The sequence below is a fragment of the Neovison vison genome, chromosome 11 (assembly GCF_020171115.1).
Source record: "Neovison vison isolate M4711 chromosome 11, ASM_NN_V1, whole genome shotgun sequence".
Classification (NCBI taxonomy): Eukaryota; Metazoa; Chordata; class Mammalia; order Carnivora; family Mustelidae; genus Neogale; species Neogale vison.
This window is the reverse complement of record NC_058101.1, coordinates 94,074,163-94,101,252: the sequence shown is the minus strand read 5'-3', so window position 1 is coordinate 94,101,252 and position 27,090 is coordinate 94,074,163.

The following is a 27,090-nucleotide window of genomic DNA, read 5'->3' as shown; positions in this document are numbered from 1 at the left end:
TGGCTATTTCTCATAATTACATAGGACAGAAGTAGAGGAAGGTACTCAGGAAAAAATCCAAAAATCAAAAGATCTGAAATAGATATTTATCATCTCCAAAATTCTGCATTGGCTGCCCAACCAACAGGCTGTATCACTCTCTGATCACTTGTCTTTCAGTACTTGGACTCACTGACTCCTGGCTCTCCGTGTGTGATGGCTAATTTTATGTGCAACTTTGCTGGGCCATTGTCCCCAGATATATGGTCAAACATTATTCTGGATGTCTATGTGAAAATTTTTTGGAATAAAATTCAAACTTTAAATTTGTAAACTTTGAGAAAAGCACATTTCCCTCCATAATATAGTTGGACCGCATCCTAATAGTTGAGAGCCTTAATAGAAGAGAGACCTCCCTGGAGAAAAAAGGTATTCAATCAGATTGCCTTTGAATTTAAACTTCAACTCTAACTTGAGTCTCCAGCCTCCTGGGATCCCCCATTAGATCATGGACTCACTAAACCTATGGCATCACATGAGTCAACATTTTAAAATCTGTCTGTCTCTCTCATATAAATATATGTATACACATGCACACACACACACACACACACACACAATCACAACTTTTGACCTTCATCCCCTAGCTTCAAGTACCTACCTCACTATTATATAAAAAATTTTATTACCTCTGGCTCCTACTCTCAAAATGTATATCCAAACCCGTCAATATATTTGATAAACCTTGACTCACCATTAATATGTTCTACCCAGAGGACAATCTGGGTTAGAGAAAAAAAGTGTTGGAAATTTTTTCTGCAAGCTTTGCTTGGAGATAAAAAGTTGCTGGAGCTTAATGAGTTTTGGGATGGGGGGATCATTTCAAAGCAATTATGGTTAACACAGAGCTTTAAAATGATATGTTGCCTGAAGAAAGTTTAGCCATTTTATTTTAAAGTGGCTAAAAATGTACACATTTAAAGGTGTTCAAAGAACTTTAAAAAATCACATAAAATAGGGATTTACTGTTGCCCATAGCTCTCATTTACTTAACCATAAATATGTTGAGGAATGTTAATTTATACTACATTTATATTATGCAAAATGCATTCATGACACTATATTGTCCTTCAGTTCATTGCTTTGAAACTCTTGTTATAGTCTGCTTATTTTATATTAATGCATATTTTTCTCAATTTTCTATGAATCTGTTCACCTCTTTTTCTTCCTGCTTTTCCCAGTCTCCCTTTTATTTAATAAGTAAATGAAATAAGCTATTTTAATATTTACTGAATTTACTAAAGCTTTGCATTTATTAACATATTAATTAAAAACTACATATATGCAAAAAGGGTAAAAGAGAAAGAAAATATTAATTTTATAGACTGTATTTTTGTCAGTGTAAGGTTTCTCTTTCTCTCCCACTTCCTATGCATAGTTTGTGTGTATGTGTATGTGCACTATGCATATATTTTTATAGGAAAGAAATGGATATTATATTACAGTATATTTTATATTAAATAATATAATATTTTAATTGTGTTATGTTACAATTATTTTTCTAATTGATATGTTTTGTAAAAGACTAATGTTATCTCCTCTGTTAAAAATATAAATATGTTCTGGGGCGCCTGGGTGGCTCAGTGGGTTAGGCCGCTGCCTTCGGCTCAGGTCATGATCTCAGGGGTCCTGGGATGGAGTCCCGCATCAGGCTCTCTGCTCAGCGGGGAGCCTGCTTCCCTCTCTCTCTGCCTGCCTCTCCATCTGCTTGTGATTTCTCTCTGTCAAATAAATAAATAAAATCTTTAAAAATATATATATATAAATATGTTCCAATTGAATGTAACTGTGTTTTATGAAGGTTCTTTGCTAATATTCTCATTAATTTATTCAACAATGCATGCATTGGGTTGGTACTTAATGTTCTGATTTCAGAAATAAAATGTATCTACTCCCCAAATCTATCTAATATATTAAAATTCACTTTTCCCCTGAATTGTCATGTTGTTTTATTCAATTTGAATACAATAAAACCTTTAATATGTAGAATATTACCTTAAATTCAATGAAAATCTCTTCTTAGATTGAATGTGAAGAGTTCCATATGAAAAATAGAAGTATGGTTGCTAATCAATAGCTCTATAGAATTTAAACACACTGTTTTTAATAATTAGTGAATTAATAAGTCGAATTGCTGGTTGATATAAATATACTTCAAGCCAAAAAAATATGTTTGTATCTATTCTTATTGTGATTTCTTATTTTAGTTTTAACCAAAAATTATGCTATTTCACATATCACTATTTGAGTAGCATTTGGGCTTTTTATTCAGTAAGACATTTCAAATGTATCCATCTTTTGTCTGGTTCATAGTTAATTGGCAGTTATGACAACTAGTTATTACTAGTAAAGTCTTCCTTGAAGTTATGGCAACTAGTTATTGCTAGCAAAGTCTTCCTTGAAGTTACAACAACTAGTTATTGCTAGTAAAGTCTTCCTTAAAGACTTTTGTTTCAGTGATATTTTCATTTTACTTGGCATTTTTGATGACATAGCTCTAATTTTATCTCAACTAGATTTCCATTTTTTTGTGTGACTATCTTATTGCCTTTATCCCTGATATCCAATATACCACATTCTGATGTGCTCTCTTTTCTAAAGCCTTAGTGTTTCTATTTTATGAGAAATTCTCAAATTTTTCTTAGTTCTATAGGATGATAACTTTATATCCTTCTGATCCAGGTTTCAGGTTTATTTTGAAATTTGGTCACAAGATATATAATAATCTGCACATCTCCCACATCCTCTTAGTTATAATTATGAAATTTGTTCCCCATAGACTTTTAGACATATGGCTAACTCCAGGATTTCATTTTATAATTTTACTTTTCAACATCTCTTCTTCTAGCTAGTTTTCTTTCTTGCACTTGTTTCTGAAATAATCAACATTAATTAATTTAAATAATGAGATTTCTTAAACTTATCCTTTTTTCATGTCAGTTTAACAACTCTCTGCATTTCTCTCACACCTTACTGAAACTGAGCTAATTTGCAGTCTACTGTGGCATAAAATTTGGATCTCTGAGTTAGTAATAATATTATTTTTGGCTCATTTTAAACAGTTTAATTTTTTTTTTTACAAAACTCATTCAAATATAATTCCATTTGGCTGCTGGTTATTTGACATTGATTAGCTTACTTTGTAGCTTGGCAGAACAAATTGAATCTACTATGGAAAAATATATTAACATGATATCATGAACAGATTGATAATATAATAATATCAACTATACAATATCTGGATTGAAGTCTAAAGATATTTTTCAGGATTCCTTTCTTTGAATTACAAGATAGGTTGTTTTAGTCACAGTTTCAAAATATTGTGGTTTTATCTAAATAACATGTAGAAGCCGACTGATAACACCATTTTATTATTTGTCACTTTTAATACATTGCAGTATGTTCTATATAAATTTTATATCAAAGGAAAAATACAGAAATCATAAATATATGGCTATATGAATTTTCACAAACTGAACAAAGGCCATGAGCCCTCAGATTAATAAATCAGTATCCTCAAGAACTCCAGAAACACCCTTGTACCTTTTCCAGTTACTAAGTCTTTCAAGACAACCACTATCCTGATTTCTAACATAATAGATTAATGTTGTTGTTTTAAGACTTTAGTTGAGTGAGTTTTGAACATTTGATGTATTTTGTGTCTTTTTTCTTTTGTTCAACATTATATTTGTAGGTAATATCCATATCACCATATGGAGTTCTACTTTGTTCATTCTTATTGTTTTTGTCAATTCTTAATATCCCTGCTATGAACATTCTAATAACTGATTTTTTGTGGATATGTGTGTATTTTTTTTTTTTTTAAGATTTTATTTATTTATTTGACAGGCAGAATCACAAGTAGGTGGAGAGGCAGGCAGAGAGAGAGGAGGAAGCAGGCTCCCTGCTGGGCAGAGAGCCTGATGATGCAGGGCTCCATCCCAGGACCCTGGGATCATGACCTTAGCTGAAGGCAGAGGTTTTAACCCACTGAGCCACCCAGGTGCCCCGATATGTGTGTATTTCTGCTGAACATATAACTAGGGTTAGAATTGCTGAATCACAGCGTAATCAGATCACAGTTTTACCTCTCTACTCTCCAAGCAGCTGTATAAGAGACTGATAAGTGTGTAGTTGTATATCATTGTGGCTTTAATTTTTAGCTCCTTAATGACTAATAAAATGAAATGGCTTTTTATGTATCATGTGGTTATCTACTTAGATAATCTCTTTAATGTGAAACACTTGGTAAGTTTTTTAGCCTTTTTGCTACTGTAGCTGTATCTCATTAATGTTTATGGGTTCTTTGTATACTATGGAAATCAGTCATTTGTCAGTTACCAACATTTTCTCTCTGTGAGTTTTTTTTTTTTACTCTATCACTAGAACATTTGATGACCAGAAGATCTAATCACTAATACTGTCAATAGTACAATTTTTTTATTTTAGGATTAGTTTTTGTGCTCTGCAAAATTTTTGCTTACCATCTGTCATAAAGATATTTTATGTTTTCTTCTGAAAGTTTATTGCTTTATCTGTTATATTTATATTCCCAATCCAGCTAAAATTGACATTTATAAATGTCAAGATTTAGGAATCCAGTTTTCCTTCCTAAGGATCCAGTTGCTTCAGTACTAATTATTAAGAAGATGATCATATTCTTACTACACAGCCATACTGATTACACCATAGATAAGTTGATTCCATGTATGGGAGTCTCTTTCAAGATATTCTTTTAGGGGCACCTGGGTGGCTCAGTGGGTTAAAGCCTCTACTTTCGGCTCAGGTCATGGTCTCAGGGTCCTGGGATCGAGCCCCACATCGGACCCTCTGCTCGGCAGGGAGCCTGCTTCCTCCTCTCTCTCTGCATGCCTCTCAGCCTCTTTGTGATCTGTCTGTCAAATAAATAAATAAAATCTTTTAAAAAAAAGATATTCTCTTTTCTTCCATATTTCATTTATTTAATTTTCTGTATTATTTTCATCTTTATTATTCATTTGTGTTTGATTAGCTTTTTATATATTTTCATTTTTTTTAGTTTCTATAGACAGGAAGATGAAATTTTGTGACTTATGTTTTTGTATTTATTTATACTCTTTTAGTCTTATCAAGTTTTGGTTTATATAAATTTAATATTATTTTAGATATATATAGATTTGGAACTTTAATGTCTTTATTTATACTCAAAATAAGAGGAATTATGATGTTATATTACATTGTCCATAATCTTTATTGAAACATACATGGGGGCGCCTCGGTGGCTCAGGTGGTTAGGCAACTGACTTTGGCTCAGGTCCTGATCCTGGAGTCCCAGGTTTAAGTCCCATGTCAGGCTCCCTGCCTAGCAGGGAGCCCACTTCTCTCTCTGACCATCCTCCATCTTGTGCTCTTTCTCTCATTCTCTGTCTCCTAAATAAGTAAATAAAATCTTAAAAAAAAAAGAAACATACAGTACTATGTGCATGTATATGTACATATGGCAATTGGCAAATGGGAAAATAAATTAACCAGCCATTTTTCTATTTATCAGTTTATTGTATTTATCTATTTACCATATCATTTCCTATGCTTAGAATTTCTTACATAAACTTCGCACTCCAAATTTTTGGGATTACACTTTTAAGCTAATTTGAGTTAGCTATTTCTGTTATGTGGAATTCAGAGCACTCTAAATTGAATATCTGATTGTAATGTATTGAGGCAAATGTTAGAAGCTGATATTTTTATATGTTTATAAGCAATAAAGGTCTGGGATCAAGAGGTTAAAGTATGGCAAGATGTGGAGATCACTAACCCTACTTGTTACAGAATCCATTTCTGTTCTAGAAGCAATAGAGAAGGTTATCTTTAGGGAACATTATAGGGAACCTATATACTTGAAATATACATATAGTATATATTTAGTATATATAGGGAACCTATATACTTGGAATGGGTAATAAGAACCTCATGCTGGGCACCAGAGGTAGTGTGAATACTTATCAATCTTAGAATTTTTAAGGACAAATTGAAGATATGAGATGGAGAAGCCAGAATGCAAGAGGAAGACCACTGAAATAAACCAGTTCTTGGTAGAAAGAAAATTTTAAATTGATGTTACCTTTAATACTTAACATGGCAGATGTCTCTCTTTTATCCATCCTTAAAAACTATTTTGGGACACTGATTGATGGTGGGGAAGAGATAGGGATTTATCAATTAAGCCAGCAGGGGCTTAACCCATTTCAATCTAGGTAATAAAAACTAGTAGTACCTTCCTTAGTTTGATAAGCGAGGCAACATAGATGTTATGTACATATGAAAGATAAAACCCACGTAAATAACAAATGCAAATAAATTAGCTTGGCCAGAAACTAATCTATAATGTTCTTTTTAGAAGTCTGAATACAGGGGCGCCTGGGTGGCTCAGTGGGTTAAATTAGCCTCTGCCTTCGGCGCAGGTCATGATCCCAGAGTCCTGGGATTGAGCCCCACATCTGACTCACTGTTCGGCAGGGAGCCTGCTTCCACCTCTCTCTTTGCCTGCCTCTGCCTACTTGTGATCTCTCTCTCTCTCTCTGTCAAATAAATAAATAAAATATAAAAAAAAAGAAATCTGAATACATATGTTAATAATCAGCCGAAATATTTTAAAAGTATTTTGAAAAGGTGAGCAGTGAGAGGAAAACATGTAAGGTAAAACAAAATCATTTTCAACAGCTCTCCGTTGGGAAGCAGTTTAGCTTGTTTGAAGAACAGATTGCAGAGCCTGAAGGATGAAGATTGGAGGGATTTGGTACAATTATGTTAGAGGAATAATGGTCCTGAAGGCATGATCTTGCATGCCATGTTATTAAACTTTAAATATGATCTAAAAATGAAAAGTAAGTTATTAATCATTTAAATTTGGAAGTCATATAATCCTATTTTCTATATTAAAAGAAAATTTGCCTTTATTTTTTTGTAAGGGATAAGAAAGGAACAAAAAGACCAGCGACCAGTTAAATGGAATAATCCAGTCTTGAGAAAGGATATCTTTAACTTAATGACTTTGATTAGGTTAATAACACTGGAAACTCATGGAAGTGACTAAATTAAGAATGAATTTGGTGGAAGAACTTATGAGAATATGTGAACTGAATAAAGAGATGGTATGAGTGAGAAATATCAAGAATTATTTCCAATGCTTTGACATTAACAATCAGATGGCAATGGTATGATGGAAGAAGGAATGTCCTCTTAAAAATTTGGGGAGCATGAGGCTCTTTTAAGAATCAGATTAAACTCACAGACATCTGAACATATTTGCAGGAAATATTAAGGTATTTACGTGCTTGAAAACTGTCCATAGAACCAGAGTTCAATGAATACAAATATGGCAAGTGGCTATTAATAATATGTTCCTTTTCTCTGTGTTTGGTTATGTAAATGGTTGGTCAACCATGGAATTCATTTCTTAGCTACCCTTGTAGGTGCGCACCTGTGCCTTAAGTACTGATCAGTTGTGTTTGAATGAAAATGACGTATGTCCTTAGTGCTTAAAAAAATTATTCAAATGAGATTGCTCATGCCCCTTGTTTTCTCCCTTTTTTTCCCCAGTTCTGTGACTTATCTATTTTATAACTGGAAGTTTTTATACTTCTTAATGCCCTTTACCTAATTCATCCATTTCTACCTTCCTCCCCTCTGGCACTTTGTTTGTTTCTGCACTTATGAGTCTGTTTCTATTTTTATTTTTTGTTTATTGTTTTCTTTCTTAGATTCCACATATAAGTGAAATCATGTTGCTTGCCTCTTTCTGTCTGATTTATTTCACTTAGTCTATCGCCCTTTAGGTTTCTCAAAAAATTAAAAATAAAATACCATATGGTCCAATAATTCCACTACTGGATGTTTATCCAAAGAAAATAAAAACACTAATTTGAAAAGATATATGCACCCCTATGTTTATTGCAACATTATTTATAATAGCTGAGATATGGAAGAAGCCAGGTGTCCATTGATAAATGAATGGATAATGAAGATGTGGAACATCTATGTGGATAATGAAGATGTGGAACAATGGAACATTACTCAGCCATAAAAAGGAATGAAATCTTCCCTCTCTTCCTTCTATTTGAAATACAAACATGGCAGTGGTTGTATTCTGACCATAGGCAATAACAATCTAGGTTATGGTGATGAAGAAAAAAACTGGAATCTTAAGCACAGTCCATCTATTCCACTTAGACTAGACTACTGTTTGAGAGACAGACAAGCTTCTACCTCATGTAAGCCTTTTGCCCCTCTCAGTCACTTGAAAAAAAAAAAAAGCCTATTATGTTAACTAACACTTGTTGAAATATATGAAAAATATTGAATTTACATGGTCTTTCTGAGGAGAGATTTTCCAACTTTAATCAGATTTTCAAAGATCCGAATATGATTAGTTATTGTTGCTAAAAACACTTTGAAAATTATTTTGGGGGGGATGAAATCCTCTCACATACAGATCATTTTTACATGTACAAAGTACTCTATGGAACATGGAAAAATAAAAACAACATGACAAAAACAATAAAACATTGGCAATTAAATTTGCTTTAGATGGTAATATTTTCTTCTATAATTTACTGTAGCAATGTATAAACTAGCTTTGGTTTTCATGTTAGCAAATACAAAATCAACAGACCTTCTTCTGAACACAGATGACTGCTTAATGAATTTGGAACTGGCGTTGCCACAGGTGCACAGTCTATGAATGTTTAATTGCTTGTTCTTGCAAAACCCTGGTGCACTAAATCCAATATGTTTTGCTTGCGTATGTTACTTAGAGAATCTTGTTTTTTGAATCAAGGTTCATATCTCTTCCACCTGTGCATGCCAACACATGCTGACAATAAGGTTGTTCTGGGTATTGAAAGCAGTAAAAGAGCTTATCCGTTATATTATAAGAAAGTAAAAGAACAAAGTACAATATTGACTGGCTAATTCCAGGAACTCAGCTTTTTACTGTTTGGGCTGATTCTCATCTCACTAAAATTTCGTATCTGCAATGTCCATAAGATGTATTGCTAAATGTAGTCCTATAATATCATTCTTGATCAATGAGGACTAATTACTTGTGTTATTTTTGAGTCTAAATTCCAGATCATTCTACATATTCCATAAATGGTCTATTTTCGTAGGGTAATAGAAATCATTATTAATAGATTAAATAAACATCAGAATAGCTTACTATCTACTACTTCCATATTTCCAAATGAAATGAGCGTAATCCACTAACCTTTTAGCCTAACCTTAGTAACTAAGGTAGTCTGGAAGTGAGATTGAGAAATAAAAACAAGAAAATTATATGGATTTTCAAGGGAAATTTTGCTGTTTACTGATCTATTACACTTTTCACAAAAGAATGATAACACTGACAATTCTGTGATAACTAAGTAAGACATATTACAGTGTTAAACACATATTCATATACCTACATTTATGTGTAGAAATGTTATATAATATACATTATGACAAATAATATTCATTAAGTAAAGTGTATGGTCAATAACACATACAACTAATTATTATAAATGTTTTACCTTTGTCAAGAAACCCTGGATGCTCTTCATGAAGTAATTTATATTTCCTTTTACTTACATTTCTCTATTTGCTCCTTAATATTGCTCTTTTTTTTTTTTTTTTTTTTTTAGATTTTATTTATTTGACAGATCACAAGTAGGCAGAGAGGCAGGCAGAGAGAGAGAGGCGGAAGCAGGCTCCCCGTTGAGCAGAGAGCCTGATGCGGGGCTCGATCCCAGGACCCTGAGATTATGACCTGAGCCGAAGGCAGAGGATTAACCCACTGAGCCACCCAGGTGCCCCCTTAATATTGCTTTTTAAAACCTGTAATGATTATAGTATGCTTTTCTAAGTTATGTTAAAATAATGATCTATTTTTGGTTGCTTTTCCTTAAGTATGGTTTTAAAATAAAACCTTAACATTGAAGTAGATCTTTGTAAATCATATTGAAGAAAGGTTCTAAATTTAAACAACACAAATTGGAGATATTCAGAAAGAATTATCTCCAATTTTTTTCTTCTCACACAAAATTGGTTATATTAAAGGCTTTAAAGAGAATTCATTGAGATAATGTATCCAAAAACAGTTAACAGAAGTCTAATATATTTTAGTAATAAATATTTTCCCTCATGTATTTTAATTTTCCTAATGAGAAAGTACAGAAATAAGATTTCAACTAGGAATCTCCAAAGATTATTATGGGACTCAAATCAATTTCATTTGTGACAGGTGCATTTGAGGAAACACCAACCCTGGTACACATGGGTTACTATTGATGTTCCTTCATTAAAGCAGTAAAAGTAGTGAGGAGGAGGATAATCATACAGCATGACAAAAAACTATACAGTGCAAAACGAGAATAAAATCTTTGAGAAACAGAAGTATGAGAGCAAGAAACAGATTTATCCCTTTCCCTCAAAAAGTGTGTTAAGAAATGACAATGGTCAAATGCAAATTAGAATGATTAAGAGAATAGAAGATCTAAACATGTTACATAATTCTGGAACAATGAAAGTAAAAAAAAATACTAGGAAAATCAATAAAAACAAAGGAAATGTCTATCAATATTTGTTTCTTTTTGCTCTTATATAACATGAAGATTGAAGCAGAACAAAATAAATAAATCTGTATTTCTGATTTACAGCAGAAAGGAAAACATCAATGCCATCACAAGGTAAGATATTATAGGGCATCCACTTTACAAACAGTGAGGGTTTCTCCAAGAAACAATTATATACTTAGATCCTCAGATAATAGACAATAAAGATGATTACAGGATAATGTGATTTAAATCATGGTTAAAAGAATTGCATAATAAAGTTAAGATTATTTGAGGACATTTTTGTAAAATTGAATTATATAGTGAGACTGAAAGATATTTCTTTTTTCCTCAGGTAAAGAAAACATAATTTGCCAAGTGTTATCTGGTTGAAGTATCCCTAAAGCAGCTCAATAAGAGTATCAGACAAATTTGGTGTAAAAATTAAAAGTGATTTCCAAGTGGAATTTGGTTATGGAGGAATAAGAGAACTCTCCACTGAGGAAATTTCATTCGTGATAAACAGTGAATCCTCAGATAAGCCACAGAGCATAATTAAAAATTCTGCTAGGGTGGCTAGCCCTGGGTGGCTCAGATGGTTAAAAGTCTTCCTTCAACTCGTGTCCTGATCTCTGGGTCCTGGGATCAGGTCTTGGGATCAAGACCTGCTTTGGGGGGAAAAAAAAAAAACTCCTGCTCAGTGGGGGGTCTGCTTCTTCCTCTTCCTCTGCCTCTCTCCCCTCCTCATTTTCTCTCCGTCTTTGTTGCAAATGAATATATTTTTAAAAATCTTAAATAAATAAATAAATAGATATGCTTGCTATATAAGTGTTTTAGTTTTGAAATCTAAGGACATATTTATGCTTCTCCAAAATAGAAAGAGAACTTAATGTTTTAAGAAATCATGGATAAGAGGAGAGAGCAGAGTATGAGCTATTTATTCAGACAATGCATATACAGTAAAATTACCTAAAAGTGGGAGTGAAGAGAATGGAGAGAACACATCAAAGGTTTTTTAAATTGTTCTTAGCACTCCTAAGCATATCTTTACTCTAGAAAAATGAAGATGTATGCTTGCACAAAACCCACACATTAATATTAACAGCAGCTTCTATACACAGATTTTTCATCTGCTTGAGAAATGATTTTTCATTTGTTTTGGTAATAGCCAAAGGCTGAAAACAACCCAAATGTATGTCAGTGAATGGTTAAACAGGGTGTGGTACATCTCCACCATAGAATACTACTCAGCAATGAAAGGGAATGAGCTGCTGATATACAAAATAATTCAGATGAATTTGCAGAACATAATGCCAAGTGAAAAGAGCCAATTGTGTATGATATCATTTATGAAATGTTACTGAAAAGAAAAATTTACAGCAAAGAAGAACAGATTGATAGTTTTCAGAGATTAAAGAGAGGGTGCAGGTAGAAAGTGGGTATGACTACAAAAGTGTAACAGGAGGGGGTGCCCCTGGGTGGCTCAGTTAGTTAAGCATCCTACTCTTGATTTTGACTCAGGTCATGACTTCAGAGTTCTGAGATTGAGCCCTGTGTCCAGGAATGGAGCCTGCTTGGGATTCTCTCTCTCCCTCGCCCCCTTCCCCACTTCCTCTCTAAATCAAACAAAAAAAAAAAGAGAGAGAGAGAGAGAAAGAAAGGGCAGCAGGAGGGATCCTCATGGTAAAGGAAATGTTCTACATCTAAATTGTATCAATGTCAGTATTCTAAATGTGATATTATTCTTGGGGGAAACCACATAAAGTGTATGGTATTTCTTAAAACTACAAGTGAATCTACAGTCATAGTAAAATATAAAATTTAGTTAAAAATGATGTAAAGTTTTCAAGAATATGTCAATATTTGGCACATTTTTTGGCAATATGCAAACATTCACAATGAAAATGATATAAGGAACAAAAGATGTGGAAACTTTTTTTTTTTTTTAATTCATACTAGTGCTTATAAGAGAAGGAAGAAAAAATATAAATAAATAAATAGAAGGAAGATGGAGGTTTTGGAAGGAGTCATGAGATATATAAGAAACCAGCATGCTATTAAATATAGGTTCCCAGGCAAACCATTAGACCAAAATAAAACACAGTTTTGATTTTTCATGTATTTGTTTCAATATTCTGAAGTAAAAAATTGAGTTGAAGAAACACCTGGACTTATTATTATTGTCTAACATTTTTTAAAAAGTGTTTTATTTTTGGGACACCTGGGTGGTTGAGTTGGGTAAGCGTCTGCCTTCAGCTCAGGTCATGATCCCATGGTCCTGGATGGAGTCCCACATCTCGTTCCTTGCTGAGTGGGAAGCCTGCTTCTCCCTCTGCCTGCTGCTTCCCCTTCTTTATACTCTTTCTCTGGTAAATAAAATATTTTTTAAAAAGATACTTAAAAAATAAAATAAAACTGGGGCGCCTGGGTGGCTCAGTGGCTTAAGCCTCTCTGTCTTCAGCTCAGGTCATTATCCTAGGGTGGTGGGATGGAGCCCCACATTGGGCTTTCTGCTCAGCAGTGAGTCTGCTTCCTCCTCTCTCTGCCTGCCTCTCTGCCTGAGGCTGATGGAAACTCCCAGCTCCAGCCCCTTTCTGTCCCTGGCTCCCCTTTGCTCCAGTTGGGGCCAAGGAAAGACCAAATAGCCACCCCATTTGACTAAGATAAGATAACAAGTCATTGCTCCTGCTGAGACAGAAGGAACAAGACCCCTGCCCAGTCCTACTTGAATAAGAAAAGAAAGAGAAACAGCCCCCTAGGTTATTTAGCACTCTCCTGACAGACCTCCACAGAGATTATACTTCCAAGCGAAAGGGCCATTTGGCCTTAAGAGACTGGGAAAGCATCTGGGCCTCATCCCCCATTGCCTGTAACCATAAGAACTCACTCCTAACCGGTCAGGGCTCAGTCTTTGGGAACATCCCACTGAGCCAGCTAGCGTTAATAAAGCTGTGTTCTCCCATCTCTCTGTGTGCCATTTGGGTTTCCTTGGTCACCTCGAATTTTCCGCAACATGCCTATTTGTGATCTCTCTCTCTATCAAATAAATAAATAAAATCTTTTAAAAAATTAAAAAAAATAAATTGTTTTATTTCTAGTCCCAATTCTTAATCACCACTAGCACCCTATCTTTTGTGTTTAATGTATTTTCTTTGCATACACTATCGGTTTGGTTATTTAGTTCTGCACAGGTGCAAATGCACACACACACACACACACACACACACACACCCCTTGTCAAATATTCTTACGTGTGCACATACACACACATTCACAAAAAATCGATCTGTGTACTTAAAGTTTGTTTCTTTTTTTAAGATTTTATTTATTTATTTGAAAGAAAGTGTGTGAGAGAAAGAGTTCTCACAAGCAGGGGGGAGGGACAGAGGGAGAGAGAGAATGATTGACCTGCTTTTCTTTGAGGGCTCACTAAGGAGTGGGGCCCCGTGTTCTCAGTTGCTCCAGGGCCAGAGATTTGGGAGGGCACCCTTTTCATTCCTGTCCTCCAAAACTGGATCAAAATCTTTCATTGAATAAAAACAACCTAGAGCAAACCCAAGGAGATTACTTAGTTTGACCCCTGGCAAGGGTGTGCAATTCCACCTTGGGCAAAGATGTTTAAGAATAACTGCAATAGGACCCTCCTCCAGAAGATTAGTAAGAACATCCAGCCAAGACCAAGTTTACTGATTGATGAGAACTGCAAAATTCCCTGAGCAGGGAGTTCAACTGGGGGCTCTATCCCAGGATCCTGGGATCATGACCCTAGCCGAAGGTAGATGCTCAACTGACTGAGCCACCCAGCTGCTCCTTAAAGTTTGTATAAGTAATAATTTGATATAAATTAATTTCATGTTTATTTTATCTAGAATTTTATTTTTATTATCTGCTTTTATTTTTATGTGAACAAATGTTCCTTCCTTCTGATTACAACAGATATCCCGTCAAAAGCATAGGTACAAATTACTTCACCATTATCTGCAATAAGCAGATTAACCTCAATCTTTTGCTAATAGACATGATGTGGCAATAAGCATTCTAATGTGTGTCTTTTTATACTTCTTTACAAGATCTCTCTTGAAGTGATTAAATATTTTCATATTTTAAAAAATGTGCTTTCATATACAAAGCTAAAGAATTACCACTGAAAGATGTGGATTTTGATAGAGATTGCATTGAATGTATAAATTGATCTGAGCAGCATAGACATTTTATAAAAACCATCTTTTTTTTTTTTTAAAAGATTTTATTTATTTATTTGAGAGAGAGAGAGAGCATGAGAGGAAAGAGGTCAGCGGGAGAAGCAGACTCCCTGCCGAGCAGGGAGCCCGATGTGGGACTCGATCCCGAAACTCCAGGATCATGACCTGAGCTGAAGGCAGTCGCTCAACTGAGTCACCCAGGTGCCCCAGCATAGACATTTTAACAATGTTTATTCTTCCAATCCATGAACATGGAATGTTTTTCCATCTCTTTGTGTCTTCCTTACTTTCTTTCATAAGTGTTCTATAATTTCTAAAGTACAGATACTTTACCTCTTTGGTTAGGTTTATTCCTAGGTATCTTATAGTTGTTGGAGTAATTGTAAATGGGATCGAGTCCTTAATTTGTTTTCTTTAGTCACATTGTTAGTGTATAGAAATGCAACTGATTTCTGTGCATTGATTTTATATTTCGCCACGTTGCTGAATTCCTGTATGAGTTCTAGAAATTTTGGGATAGAGTCTTTTGGGTTTTCCACATGAAGTATCATGTCATCTGTGGAAAGGAAGTGGGTGGGGGATGGGGTAATTGGGTGATAGGCATTAAAGAAGACATGTGAGGTGAGGAGCACTGGGTGTTATATGCAACTAATAAGTCATTGAGTGCTTATTAATAACTAAAAATTAACAATGTAGTATATGTCACCTAATTGAATTAGATTTTAAAAAAAGATGTGAATTTTAAAAAAGGTAATATATGTATAAAAGCAATGATTAAGACAAAATTTTTTAAATTTTTTTATTTTTTATAAACATATATTTTTATCCCCAGGGGTACAGGTCTGTGAATCGCCAGGTTTACACACTTCACAGCACTCACCAAAGCAACTACCCTCCCCAATGTCCATAACCCCACCCTCCTACTCCCAACCCCCCTCCCCCCAGCAACCCTCAGTTTGTTTTGTGAGATTAAGAGTCACTTATGGTTTGTCTCCCTCCCAATCCCATCTTGTTTCATTTATTCTTCTCCTACCCACGTAAGCCCCCATGTTGCATCACCACTTCCTCATATCAGGGAGATCATATGATAGTTGTCTTTCTCCGCTTGACTTATTTCGCTGAGCATGATATGCTCTAGTTCCATCCATTGGATATTCTTTCCTGCTTTGTCGAAGATTAGTTGACCATAGAGTTGAGGGTCTATTTCTGGGCTCTCTATTCTGTTCCATTGATCTATGTGTCTGTTTTTGTGCCAATACCATGCTGTCTTGATGATGACAGCTTTGTAATAGAGCTTGAAGTCCGGAATGGTGATGCCACCAACTTTGGCTTTCTTTTTCAATATTCCTTTGGCTTTCCGGGTTCCATATAAATTTTAGGATTACTTGTTCCATTTCTTTGAAAAAGATGGATGGTACTTTGATAGGAATTGCATTAAATGTGTAGATTGTTTTAGGTAGCATAGACATTTTCACAATATTTATTCTTCCAATCCAGGAGCATGGAACATTTTTCCATTTCTTTGTTTCTTCCTCAATTTCTTTCATGAGTACTTTATAGTTTTCTGAGTATAGATTCTTAGCCTCTTTGGTTAGGTTTATTCCTAGGTATCTTATGGTTTGGGGTGCAATTGTAAATGGGATGGACTCCTTAATTTCTCTTTCTTCTGTCTTGTTGTTGATGTAGAGAAATGCAACTGGTTTCTGTGCATTGATTTTATATCCTGACACTTTACTGAATTCCTGTACAAGTTCTAGTAGTTTTGGAGTGGAGTCTTTTGGGTTTTCCACATATAGTATCATATCATCTGCGAAGAGTGATAGTTTGACTTCTTCCTTGCCGATTTGGATGCCTTTAATTTCCTTTTGTTGTCTAATTGCTGAAGCTAGGACTTCTAGTACTATGTTGAATAGCAGTGGTGATAATGGACATCCCTGCCGTGTTCCTGACCTTAGCGGAAAAGCTTTCAGTTTTTCTCCATTGAGAATGATATTTGCAGTGGCTTTTTCATAGATGGCTTTGATGATATTGAGGTATGTGCCCTCTATCCCTACACTTTGAAGGGTTTTGATCAGGAAGGGAGGCTGTACTTTGTCAAATGCTTTTTCAGCATCTATTGAGAGTATCATATGGTTCTTGTTCTTTCTTTTATCGATGTGTTGTATCACATTGATTGATTTGCGGATGTTGAACCAACCTTGCAGCCCTGGGATAAATCCCACTTAGTCGTGGTGAATAATCCTTTTAATGTACTGTTGAATCCTATTGGCTAGTATTTTGGTGAGCATTTTCGCATCTGTGTTCATCAAGGATATTGGTCTATGGCTCTCTTTTTTGATGGGATCCTTGTCTGGTTTTGGGATCAAGGTGATGTTGGCCTCATAAAATGAGTTTGGAAGTTTTCCTTCCATTTCTATTTTTTGGAACAGTTTCAGGAGAATAAGAATTAGTTCTTCTTTAAATGTTTGGTAGAATTCCGCTGGGAAGCCATCTGGCCCTGGACTTTTGTTTGTTTGGAGATTTTTAATGACTGTTTCAATCTCCTTACTGGTTATGGATCTGTTCAGGCTTTCTATTTCTTCCTGGTTCAGTTGTGGTAGTTTATATATTTCTAGGAATGCATCCATTTCTTCCAAATTGTCAAATTTGTTGGCGTAGAGTTGCTCATAGTATGTTCTTATAATAGTTTGTATTTCTTTGGTGTTAGTTGTGATCTCTCCTCTTTCATTCATGATTTTATTTATTTGGGTCCTTTCTCTTTTCTTTTTGATAAGTCTGGCCAGGGGGTTATCAATTTTATTAATTCTTTCAAAGAACCAGCTCCTAGTTTCGTTGATTTGTCCTATTGTTTTTTTGGTTTCTATTTCATTCATTTCTGCTCTGATCTTTATGATTTCTCTTCTCCTGCTGGGCTTAGGGTTTCTTTCTTCTTCTTTCTCCAGCTCCTTTAGGTGTAGGGTTAGGTTGTGTACCTGAGACCTTTCTTGTTTCTTGAGAAAGCCTTGTACCGCTATATATTTTCTCTCAGGACTGCCTTTGTTGTGTCCCACAGATTTTGAACCGTTGTGTTTTCATTATCATTTGTTTCCATGATTTTTTTCAATTCTTCTTTAATTTCCCGGTTGACCCATTCATTCTTTAGAAGGATGCTGTTTAGTCTCCATGTATTTGGGTTCTTTCCAAACTTCCTCTTGTGGTTGAGTTCTAGCTTCAGAGCATTGTGGTCTGAAAATATGCAGGGAATGATCCCAATCTTTTGATACCGGTTGAGTCCTGATTTAGGACCAAGGATGTGATCTATTCTGGAGAATGTTCCATGTGCACTAGAGAAGAATGTATATTCTGTTGCTTTGGGATGAAATGTTCTAAATATGTCTGTGATGTCCATCTGGTCCAGTGTGTCATTTAAGGCCTTTTTTTCTTTGCTGATCTTTTGCTTGGATGATCTGTCCATTTCAGTGAGGGGAGTGTTAAAAGTCCCCTACTATTATTGTATTAATGTTGATGTGTTTCTTTGATTTTGTTATTAATTGGTTTATATAGTTGGCTGCTCCCATGTTGGGGGCATAGATATTTAAAATTGTTAGATCTTCTTGTTGGACAGACCCTTTGAATATGATATAGTGTCCTTCCTCATCTCTTATTATAGTCTTTGGCTTAAAATCTAATTGATCTGATATAAGGATTGCCACTCCTGCTTTTTTTCTGATGTCCATTGCATGGTAAATTCTTTTCCACCCCCTCACTTTAAATCTGGAGGTGTCTTCGGGCTTAAAATGAGTTTCTTGGAGGCAACATATAGATGGGTTTTGTTTTTTTATCCATTCTGATACCCTGTGTCTTTTGCTTGGGGCATTTAGCCCATTAACATTCAGGGTAACTATTGAGAGATATGAATTTAGTGCCATTGTATTGCCTGTAAGGTGACTGTTACTGTATATTGTTTCTGTTCCTTTCTGATCTACCACTTGTAGGCTCTCTCTTTGCTTAGAGGACCCCTTTCAATATTTCCTGTAGAGCTGGATTGGTGTTTGCAAATTCTTTCAGTTTTTGTTTGTCCTGGAAGCTTTTAATCTCTCCTTCTATTTTCAATGATAGCCTAGCTGGATATAGTATTCTTGGCTGCATGTTTTTCTCGTTTAGTGCTCTGAAAATATCATGCCAGCTCTTTCTGGCCTGCCAGGTCTCTGTGGATAAGTCAGCTGCCAATCTAATATTTTTACCATTGTACGTTACAGACTTCTTTTCCCGGGCTGCTTTCAGGATTTTTTCTTTGTCACTAAGACTTGTAAATTTTACTATTAGGTGACGGGGTGTGGGCCTATTCTTATTGATTTTGAGGGGCGTTCTCTGAACCTCCTGAATTTTGATGCTCGTTCCCTTTGCCATATTGGGGAAATTCTCCCCAATAATTCTCTCCAGTATACTTTCTGCTCCCCTCTCTCTTTCTTCTATTTCTGGAATCCCAATTATTCTAATGTTGTTTCGTCTTATGGTGTCACTTATCTCTCGAATTCTTCCCTCGTGGTCCAGTAGCTGTTTGTCCCTCTTTTGCTTAGCTTCTTTATTCTCTGTCATTTGGTCTTCTATATCGCTAATTCTTTCTTCTGCCTCATTTATCCTAGCAGTGAGAGCCTCCATTTTTGATTGCACCTCATTAATAGCTTTTTTGATTTCAACTTGGTTAGATTTTAGTTCTTTTATTTCTCCACAAAGGGCTTTTATATCTCCTGAGAGGGTTTCTCTAATATCTTCCATGCCTTTTTCAAGCCCGGCTAGATCCTTTGAGAATTGTCATTCTGAATTCTAGATCTGACATATTACCAATGTCTGTATTGATTAGGTCCCTAGCCTTCGGTACTGCTTCTTGTTCTTTTTTTTGTGGTGAATTTTTCCGCCTTGTCATTTTGTCAGATAAGAGTATATGAAGGAGCAAGTAAAATACTAAAAGGGTGGCAACAACCCCAGGAAAATATGCTTTAACCAAATCAGAAGAGATCCCAAATCATGAGGGGGGAGAAAGGGGATAAAAAGAGGTTCAAAAAAAAGAAAGGAAAAAAAAAAGGAATTAAAAAAAGAAAACGAATAAAGAAAAGTATGGAAAAGAAAATATATATATATTAGATAAACTAGTTAAAAAACGTTAAAAATGAAAAGGGTAAAAGTTAAAAAGATTTTTTTAAATTAAAAAAAAATTTAAAAATGTAGCAAAAGAAGAGAAAAAAAATTGAAAAAGAAAAAAATTACTTTAACTGCAAGACTAAAAAATCACAGGGAGAAAGCCATGAGTTCTGTGCTTTGCTTTCTCCTCCTCTGGAATTCTGCTGCTCTCTTTGGTATTGAAACCGCATTCCTTGGTAGGTGAACTTGGTCTTGACTGGATTTCTTGTTGATCTTCTGGGGGAGGGGCCTGATGTAGTGATTCTCAAGTGTCTTTGCCCCAGGCGGAATTGCACCGCCCTTACCAGGGGCCCAGCTAAGTAATCCGCTGGGGTTTGCTTTCAGGAGCTTTTGTTCCCTGTGCACTTTCGTAGAGTTCCGGAGGATGGGAATACAAATGGCGGCCTCCTGGTCTCCGGTCCGGAGGAGCCGAGAGCCCAGGGCCCCACTCCTCAGTGCGCCCTCAGAGAACAGCACCCAGTAACTCTAGTCTGCCTGATCTCCGGCCGAGCTCCGAGCTCACCGAGCTTGCGGCCGGTTCAAGGTAACCCTGAACTGTGAGCTTACTGTTGGCCCTGTCTCTGCAGCTGGCTTTCTTGCTCCAATACACGCAAGCTCTGCGACACTCAGACACCCCCGATCCTTCTGTGACCCTGCGGGACCTGAGGCCATGCTGAACCCACGTGGGCTTCGCCCCGGTTTAGCCTCTGGAGCAATATCCCTCAGCGGAACCGACTTTTAAAAGTCCTGATTTTGGGACGCCTGGGTGGTTCAGTGGGTTAAGCCACTGCCTTCGGCTCAGGTCATGATCTCAGGGTCCTGGGATCGAGTCCCACATCGGGCTCTCTGCTCGGCAGGGAGCCTGCTTCCCTCTCTCTCTCTGCCTGCCTCTCCATCTACTTGTGATTTCTCTCTGTCAAATAAATACATAAAATTTGAAAAAAAAAAAAAAAGAAAGTCCTGATTTTGTGCTCCGTTGCTCTGCCACTTGCCGCCAGCCCCTCCCCCCGGGGTCTACCTTCCTGTCGCTTTGGATTCACTTCTCTGCCAGTCCTACCTTTCAGAAAGTGGTTGTTTTTCTGTTTCCAGAATTGCTGTTCTTCTTCTCTTCCATCTGCCGATGGATTTGCAGGTGTTTGCACTCTTTAAATAAGCTATCTAGCTGATCTCCTGCTAGCTGAAGTAGTCTCAGCCTGCTACTTCTCCGCCATCTTGACTCCTCCCCCATGAATAAGACAAATTTAATGTAACTAAAGATAAAGGGATAAGAAAATAGTAAGATAATGAAACAGATTAATATTTTATTCATAGTCATTTTACAAAAGGTCATAGGAAAAAGAGAAGGTAGTAACTTTCACATAAAATCATACAGGTTTGGGGTGCCTGGGTGGTTCAGTGGATTAAGCCTCTGCATTCGGCTTAGGTCCTGGGATTGAGCCCCTTGTTGTGCCCTCTGCTCAGCTGGGAGCCAGCTTTCCCCTCTTTCTTTTTGCCTGCTTCTCTGCCTACTTATAATCTCTGTCTGTCAAATAAATAAAATCTTTAACAAAATAAAATCATACAGGTTAAAGAAAAATAAATGGGAACAGAAATGTTTAAGGATACATATTTCATATGTAAACATGAAATAGGCATTAAAGTGTCTGACGAAATGTAAGGTAAAAAACAAAACTTCATCAAAAAATTTAAGTGCATTGAAAAACTAGGCCAAATAGAGTTATAAAAAAATTATTATTATTAAAACAAGAACTTCTCAACTTAAATCTAATACCACAAAACAATTTTCTTGAGGGGATTCTGGAAAAAAATAAATAATAAGTCATTTTGAATTAGCAATTGTGGAAAATTGTATTTCTATTTGGATACAGGTATGATGTTCTAAAAGTTAGGAAGATAGTTAAACTATGGCTTACCTAGGTAAAGGCTGTATGATGCTTTTATTTTAATTAATTAATTAATTAATTTTAAATATTTTATTTATTTATTTGACAGGGAGAGACACAGCAAGAAAGGAAACACAAGCATGGGGAGTGGGAGAGGGAGAAGCAGGCTTCCTGCTGAGCAGGGATCCCAATGCTGAGTTTGATCCCAGGATCCTGGAATCATGACCTGAACCAAAGGCAGATGCTTAACAAGTGAGCCTCCCAAGCACCCAGTGTGCTGTTTTTTGAAATCCAAAATTAGGAATGAACTCTGAAAACAGGAAAAAAATGTTAAAATAAATAGCATAAGAAAAATCTAACTACATTAAGACATTTGAAAAACAGTAAAAATTTGGAATATTTTTAATATGATGTGCCCTCTCTGACAAAATGGTTATGGAATTCATGGGAATTCAATTAGCAGCAAATCAAATGTATTCATTTTATAATAAAATTTGTGAAGAAAACATGTAATTGTCAAATAACAATTAAATAGAAAAGAAATCACAAATATAAATTTGAGATACATATCTTCATATATGAATATTTTCCAAATATTAAAAAAGTGTTTCATAGCTAAGCAATCTTTTTTATGACAATGCATACTATCATTAAATGGATAAAGAGAAAAACAGTGAAGTGGTTTAAAGGAAAATGAAAAGTAAATTAATATAGATGAAAATAAATATATTAACTATGTCTTTTGTGCAATTTATAAATACTTCTATTGAAAACACTTATATGATCAGGTGAATTAAAAATAAAACACTATTAAAACCATATATGTATAAAGGTTAAGATATTTTATTGAAAAAGTCTTACATACAAATGTGTAGAAATCAGTAGAACAACCTTTATTTTTTTTGCCCACTTGACTTTTTTTTACTTTTAAATTAAGTGTGCTTAAGGTATTAGAAACCAATGATTTTTAGTTCAATAAAAACTAAAAGCTAGCATGGACCTATCATTTTATTTTCTGTTTTCTCATAGAAAATCATCAATTTAAAGTTGTACCTTTGTTAGCTGTAGGTTACCATTTAGCCTTTTCAAAACCCTATTTTCTATCACTCCAGTAACCACACTACTTAAAATATCCTCAAATTTGATCCCTGCTGAATCATGATAAGCAAAACAAAACTTGGGAACTTCTATTAGTGCTGGTTATGTGTTAATTGAGATGGGCAAATATTGATTCCCTGCCAAGGGAATCAAAACAGAATTGACTTTAAATCAGAGAACTATAAATCTTAGTGTAAGGAATTTTTTTTAATTTTTTTTTTAAGCACAAAGCATCAAACATACTCTGCTGGCTAATTATATAACTTATAATTGCTAAATAACAAATATGACAACTCTTTCATTTATTCCAGTGTATGTGTTTAAAACCCTCTTTGAAATTCTGGGCATGTTTTATTCGCATAAGTAGGTATTTTTTTCTATTGCAAAATTAATCCTGAAAATTCATCTTTTTTTTTTTTTTAAACCCAGCTACGCACAAAACAGTATAACATTTAAAATTAGTCCACAGTTCTTCCTCATGACACCTCTTTATGGTGTCATGCTACTTCCCCAGGTTGGCTTGAAGCCAGTAATGATTCATACAGGAATTTTCCATTTCTGGGTAATTATGAAGGGTCATTTCACTTCCAGAGCCTCCCATTGGAATAGCTGAGGACTTCACTGGGATTGGACTTTTTCTTTCTGCCTAATTCTTATTAGAATTATTATTATTTTTAATATAACTTATAAGTTATATTTATTTGTTTATTTATATAATTTATATATATAAAATTTATATATTTATATATATATAAATAAGTTATATTAATTTCTCTCGTACCAAGAGAAAGATGGAGTTCAAGCTCAGGACTGAATGATAAGTATCCAAGTTCAAAGAAGGTAAAGTCAATGAAAATAGCCTGGTCTATCAAGATCAAGGTTCTGATTAGTAAAGACTAAGACATAAGATGATAATTAAACTGTCCTGACATTCCTGGTAATCTTGACTCTTGAGATTCCCTTGGACATCTTGATTGTGTGCAACTGACTCATTTCTTCATTTTATGAATAGTGTTTCTGCTTTTTTTTTTTTAAGATTTTATTTATTTATTTGACAGACAGAGATCACAAGTAGGCAGAGAAGCAGTCAGAGAGAGAGGACGAAGCAGGCTCCCTGTGGAGCAGAGAACCTGATGTGGGGCTCGATCCCAGGACCCTGGGATCATGACCCGAGCCGAAGGCAGAGGCTTTAACCCACTGACCCACCCAAGTGCCCCAACTTCTGCTTATTTTTGAAAAATGCTCCTGCAAGGCAATATCCACCCCCAAGAATATTATGTATTCTCTGATTGTTGGTAAAGTTCAACAGATTTATTTGATCAAGCTTGAGAACTGTATTACTCAAACATGCTTTATACTTAAATGTGTGTTTTTTAAAATTTATTTATTTTAGAGAGAGAGAGAGCAAGAGAGAGAGAGCACAGAGGGGGTGCAAAGGGAGAGGAAGAGAAAGAATTCCAAGCTGACACCCTATGGAGCAGAGACCTGGGCTCAATTTCATGACCTTGAGATCAACACCTGAGCTGAAATCAAGAGTGGTTGCTTAACTGACTGAGCCACCCAGGCATCTTAAATATTTTTTGTACTGTGAAGTTAATTTTTAAATTTTATTTTATTACATTATGTTGTATTTGTCATATTTTGCTGCTATGTATTTTGATGTATACTTATCTTTACAAGTGATTCTTGTTAAATTGTGTATTTAATCAATATTGTCATTTGTGCTATGGTAAGATCTTTAATTTTAACTGTTTTTTTCTGATAATAATATTGATTCACCTGTTTTCTTGATAGTCTCATTTGCTTGATGTATCATTTTCCATTCATCAATTTTCAACTCTTCTTGTTCTTTTAGATGTCTCCTAGAGTAACATCAAGTACCACATTTTTTTTTGTCTAACTTAATTTCCCGTTTTATATGGTTTTTTTTTTTTTTTTTTTTAGAGAGAGAGAGAGAGAGAAACAGCATGCCAGCAGGGAAGGGCAGTGGGAGGGAAAGTATCCCAAGCAGGGGCTTGATCTCATGACCTTGACATTATGACCTAAGCCAAATTTTTTTTTTAATATTTTATTTATTTATTTGACAGAGAGAAATCACAAGTAGATGGAGAGGCAGGCAGAGAGAGAGAGAAGGAAGCAGTTTCCCTGCTGAGCAGAGAGCCCGATGCGGGACTCGATCCCAGGACCCTGAGATCATGACCTGAACTGAAGGCAGCGGCTTAACCCACTGAACCACCCAGGCGCCCCCCCCTTTTTTATTATTTATTTATTTATTTTTTTTTATGCTTGGATAATTTATTCAGAATTTTCATATAAACAGGTAATTATCCCATATTTTACATGCAGAGCAATTTCAATATTACTTCAATCTTACTTTGACTGTGAAGATTGTCAAAAGATCTTGATGATAAATGAGCCCCTTACCATGATTCTCATCTTACTCCAATTTGTCTTTCACATTGGTTTCGTTTTCCAAACTCATGCTTAACGGACTGAGCCACCCAGGTTCACCTCAATTTCCTCTGCTTTTTAATGAAGGATTTAAGCAATTTATACATTGTATATATATTTTTTTATTTATGATAGTCCTTTTTTTGTTTGTTTGTTTTATTTCTAGAGTGATCTACAAATTCTTTCCAATACCCATCCATTTTTTAATGTTCCAGAATTTGGTCATGCTAGTACTACATTCCACTGCAAACTCAGAAAAATTAATTGCACAGAAATACATAAACTTGCGTCTGAATTTGACAAGAAGTATATTACATTTTTCTTCCTATATGCCCGGAAATTCTTGCTTTGGGATTATCTGGGTGTTTTTTTCCATATCTTCGTTCATTTTATAAAGTTATGCAAAAATACTTATGTCAAATTACACTTTACAAGATTCCTTTCTCACTACTTATTATGAATTGAATTGTGTCTACCCAAAAAACATACATTTAAGTCCTAAGCCTCAGAATGTTACTTCTTTTGAATATAGGGTCATTGGATATTCAATAATTTTAGGTCATACTGAAGCAGGTGGGATCCTAATCCAGTACGACTTGTGTCCTTCATAAAAAGGGGAAATTTTCAGTAGACATGTGCATAGGAAGAACATGGTATGGAAATAAAGGAAGATATCAAGATGATACTTCTATAAGCCAACCAACACCAAAAATTTCTAGCAAACCATCAGAAGCTAGGAGAGAGGCATGGAACAGGTTCTTCCTAACAGTCCTCAGAAGGAACCAGCCTTGTTGACACCTTGATCTCACAGTTTTAGCTTCTGTAATGCTGAGGACAGTAAATTTCTAATTGTTTATGTCATGAATTTATGGTATTTTGTATGGAAACCCAAGGCAATTAGTATACTACTATTTTTAAAGTATTTTTCATCTTTTCCTCTCTGCTTCTCTTTAGCCCATGTAATTATTCTGTCACACATTTCTGTACCCTGTACCCTGTAAGATAGGTACACATATCTTACTTTGACTGTGAAGATTGTCAAAAGATCTTGATGATAAATGAGCCCCTTACCATGATTCTCATCTTACTCCAATTTGTCTTTCACATTGGTTTCGTTTTCCAAACTCATGCTTATCGAGAACATTTTCCAATATTCAGACTTATAGGTCCAGTTTTGACTTCAGTTTTCCACAGCTGATACAATTTCATCTCTTGGAGTCTTCTGAATTGACTCTAGATCATCAGTGTCTGTACTCTCCTCAACTTAGCTGATGTCAGATGAAGTTCAGTTTTGATTTAGGTAATAAATGCAGGTCATATCTTACAGCATGTGTTGCTCTGATTTTTTTTTCTCCAAAAATATTTTTAAAGCTTTATCAAAGCAATTGAGCATATTTGAAGATACTTAAATCTATTCTTTTTTCCAGCTGTATATTTTGAGAGAAATGTTTTTGGGTGGGCATATAGAAGTATAAATTTGATGGCAACCTGGGTGAGTACTAGAGTTTACTAGAGTACTCTAGTACTAGAGTACTAGAGTCAGAGTTTCTGGCTCTGTAACAATTTTTGCAGTTTTACAACTTAGAGATACACAGTTGAACTTTGAACAATAGGGGTTTGAACTGTGCAGGTCCACTTATATGCAGAATTCTTACAGTATAATTATGTAAATGTATTTTCTTCTATGAT